Source organism: Chrysochloris asiatica, unplaced genomic scaffold (assembly GCF_000296735.1).
Source record: "Chrysochloris asiatica unplaced genomic scaffold, ChrAsi1.0 scaffold00279, whole genome shotgun sequence".
NCBI classification, from domain to species: domain Eukaryota; kingdom Metazoa; phylum Chordata; class Mammalia; order Afrosoricida; family Chrysochloridae; genus Chrysochloris; species Chrysochloris asiatica.
The window spans coordinates 591,805-596,301 of NW_006408797.1; the positions used below are offsets into that span (position 1 = coordinate 591,805).

General features: G+C 39.4%; 1 pseudogene; it reads left to right on the plus strand.

The window, feature by feature from the left end:
• Nucleotides 1-895: 895 nt before the first annotated feature.
• On the plus strand, nt 896-3,560 carry LOC102832076 (annotated as a pseudogene).
• Nucleotides 3,561-4,497: the final 937 nt, after the last annotated feature.

Consider the following 4,497-nt stretch of genomic DNA (forward strand, 5'->3'; position numbering starts at 1 on the left):
CTTGTAGGCAAATGGATATTATCCTATCACAGACAGCATTGTCCCTCAGTGTAAATCTCGAAATGCTCTTTTTGACAATGAATGCAATGCCATTTCTTTTCAAGTTGTTGTTCCTGACATAGTAAACCATATGATTATCTGATTCAAATGACCAATATCAGTCCTTTTCAGCTCACTAATGCCTAGGATATTGATCTTTATGTGTTCCATTTCATTTTTGATGGCTTCCAATTTTCCTATAGTCATACATTCTATATTCTATTAATGGATTTGCAACTGTTTCTCATTTTGAGTTGTGCTCCCTCAGTAAATGAAAGTCCTGAAAGCTTTACTCTATGTCATTAAGGTCAACTATACTTTGAGGCAGCAGCTCTCTCTTTGTGACATTTTGATAGATTTCCAACCTGAGGGACTCGTCTTCTGGCACTATATTGGATAATGTTTTATTGCTATTTATAACTCATTCATAACTCATGAAGTGACTAACGTTTCAGAAGTGATTTGCCTTTCCTTCTTCTTAATCTGTCTTAGTCTGGAAGCTCTGTTGAAACCTGTCTACCATGGGTGACCCAGATGGTATTTAAAATATTTACGGCATAAACTTCTAGCATGACAACCACATACAAACCACCATAGTACAACAAACTGACAGAGCAGTGTTGGGGCTCCATAATACCCTCCATTTAATTCACCAATGTGGCTCCTCCTACAAAACAACAACAATAACAACAAACCCAGATAGTTGCTGGAAAGTGCCAGTGAACTACTGCAAACTTAGTCAAGAAGCAGCTGCTGTGCAGTTATTGAAAGCAGATCCACTCAGCTTGAATATCTGGCTACTGTTGTTGTTAGCTACTATAGAGTCCACCTCAAACTCAAGGTGGCCGCATGCACAATGGAAGAAAACGCTGTCCGGTTCCTGTGCCATTCCTGTGACCGATTGCTTGTTAGGCCATTGGGCTTTCACTCGCCAAATTTTGGAAGTAGATCATTAGGCTTTTCTTTCTACCTCACCTGAGTTTTGAAGCTCCATTGAAATCTGTTTAGCATCATAGCAACACAAGCCTCCAATGACAGACTGGTGGTGGCTGTGCATTGGTTAGGAATCAAACCCAGTTCTCGCACATGGAAGGCAAGAAGTCTACCATTGAAACACACTGGTCCCTCTAAAGCTATTAATCTTGCCGCGCCGGCCCTGCTGAGCTCTGGCCCCAACGGGCTGGCGGGCTGCCCTGAGGAGGCAGGGAGGGGAGAACTGGGCTGGCAGGCAGGCGGGCAACGATGCCGAACTTCTTTCTGCGCTGTCCCCAACTGTACACGGAAGAGCACGCTGTCCGATCTGGCCTTCTTCAAGTTCCCGCGGGATCTGGCTAGTTCCCAGAAGTGGGTGGAGAATTGTAGGAAGCTGACTTAGAAGATAAAACACCTCATCAGCTTAATAAACATTATCGGTGATGTGCCAAACACTTTGAGACGTCTTTGATCTGTAGAACTAGTCCTTACAGAACAGATCTTCGAGATAATGCTATACCAACAATATTTGATCTTACCAGTCATCTGAACAACCCACATAGTAGACACAGAAAAATGAATCAAAGAATTGAGTGAAGATGAAAGCAGGACACTGAAACAGAAAAAAATTGATGAAACTTCTGAACAGGACCCAAAACATAAAGAAACTGACAATAGCAATGCTCAGAACCTCAGTGCTGAAGAAGGGAATGAGGAACAGAATGAAGACATTTTACCTTTAACCCTTGAAGAGAAGGAAAACAAAGAATACCTAAAATCTTTATTTGAAATTTTGGTTCTTATGAGGAAACAAAACATACCTCTGGATGGACATGAGGCTGATGAAATCCCAGAAGGTCTCTTAACTCCTGATAACTTTCAAGCTCTGTTAGAGTGCCGGATAAATTCTGGGGAAGAGGATCTAAGAAAGCGCTTTGAGACGACGGCTGTTAGTACACTGTTCTGTTCAAAAACACAGCAGAAACAGATGCTCAAGGTCTGTGAGAGCTGCATTCGGGAAGAAACTCTCAGGGAAGTGAGAGTCACACTTCTTTTCCATCATCACTGACAACATGGTGGATATAGCAGGGGAGGTGCACCTGCCTGTGTTGGTGAGGTTTGTTGATGAATCTCATAACTTGAGAGAGGAATTTGTGAGTTTCCTGCCATATGAAGCTGATGCAGAAATTTTGGCTGTGAAATTTCACACTACCATAACAGAGAAATGGGGACTCAACATGGAGTACTGTCGTGGCCAGGCTTACATTGTGTCCAGTGGATTTTCTTCCAAGATGAAAGTTGTTGCTTGTAGACTTTTAGAGAAGTATCCTCAAGCCATCTACACACTCTGCTCTTCCTGTGCCTTAAATATGTGGTTGACAAAATCAGTACCTGTTCTGGGAGTATCTGTTGCATTGGGAACGACTGAGGAAATTTGTTCTTTTTTCCCGTCAATCACCACAGCTGCTTTTAGAACTTGGCAATGTGATTGCTGACCTTTTTCAGAACAATGAAGACAGTGGTAATGAACTAAAGGAAATTTGCCATTCTCAGTGGACAGGCAGACATGATGATTTTGAAATTTTAGTGGACCTGCTGCAAGCACTTGTTTTATGTTTAGATGGTATAAATAATGATACAAATATTAGGTGGAATAACAGTATAGCTGGCTGGGCATTTGTCCTCTGCCGTGCAGTAACAGATTCTGATTTCATCGTTACCATTGTTGTTCTTAAAAATGTCTTATCTTTCACAAGAGCCTTTGGGAAAAGTCTCCAGGGTCAAACCTCTGATGTCTTCTTTGCAGCCAGCAGCTTGACTGTAGTGCTGCACTTACTAAATGAAGTAATGGAAAATATTGAAGTTTACCATGAATTTTGGTTTGAGGAAGCCACAAATTTGGCAACCAAATTTGGTATTCAAATGAAACTCCCTGGAAAATTCTGCCACAGAGCTCAACAAGGTAACCTGGGTGCTCAGCTAACCTCTAAGAGTTACTATAAAGAAGCCCTAAGTGTCCCAACAGTGAAGCACATTATTCAAGAGATTAAAGATACATTCTCATAACAGCACCTCAAAGCTCTTAAATGCTTATCTCTGGTACCCTCTGTCATGCAACAGCTTAAATTCAATACGTCACAGGAACAGAAGTGACTTACCCAATCCTGACATGCTGTCAGCCGCGCTTCACTGCTGGAGAATTAAGAGGAAACACAGATAAAAAAGATATAGAGCTTCCATCCACCATTTATGAAGCCCTCCATCTGCCTGACATCAAGTTCTTTCCTAATGTTTATGCATTGCTGAAGTTCTTGTGTATACTTCCTGTGATGAAGGTCGAGAATGAGCGCTATGAAAATGGATGAAGGCGTCTTCAAGTGTACCTGAGGAACACTTTGACAGACCAAATGTCAAGTAACTTGGCTTTGCTTAACATAAATTTTGATATAAAACATGATCTGGATTTAATGGTGGACACATGCATCAAACTCTATACAACTAAGTCAGAGCTTCCTACAGGTAATTCAGAAACCATTGAAAATACCTAAGAAACTATTTTAAAATAGTTTTTTTCTCACCTATTGGATATTTGGAGGAAAACCTGTAAGGTCTATGGAGGCCACTTAACCATTGAGTATCTTTATCTATAGGTCTGATTGAACACATTAGCCATTGATAATCTCCCTGTTTAAATGGCCTCTCTTTGAACTCTCATGCTTTGAAGATGCATCTGTTCTTCCAAGAGATAGCATGAAAGTACCACATTTTGTTTCTCTGTAATCTCTTTTGTGGCACTCTGGAATTGATTTAGTTACATCATTTTAGACATAACATTTATTATCACTGTGGATCCAATTATCAGGTATTAAGTGACAGTTCTTTTAAGAAATAAATTTTGAGAAGATTTGGGAGGAAGGAATATAGTTTTATAATATAACAATGAATCTCAGGACTGACCTTAGACTTGTGGGAATTTTAAATATGCTAAAAATCTGTAATGGACAGTTAAAGGAATTACTAGAGTAAGACAAACAATCTCGTCTACAAGGATTTCAGTATAGATTTTGTCTTTATCAAATGGACCTAAAGGAACAAGTTAGTTAAAGTTAGAATGGAAGAATTTACCATTGTTGTTCCACATCTGGTTACTGCTGTTTACATTCCGTTGTTGAGCCTACACCTTCAAAATCTTTTCGGCAGGTATATGCTGAACGCTTCTTTTTTGTGGTCAAGACAGAATCAAAGGATATGGACACTAATAACGGATATATTTGTTTTCTTCTGTCTTTTCCCATGACTTATATCTACTGCCTCATTTTGATTTATAAGCAAAACCTGGAAAACCTACAAAATTAAATGTTTTGAGGTTTATCTAGGAATAATACAGGAAACATTACTGGTATTTTTGGTGAAAATCAATTCTGTGCAGTTTATTGCAATCTAAATAAAATGTGAATTTTGTTTTAAATTGTAATAAATAAATAA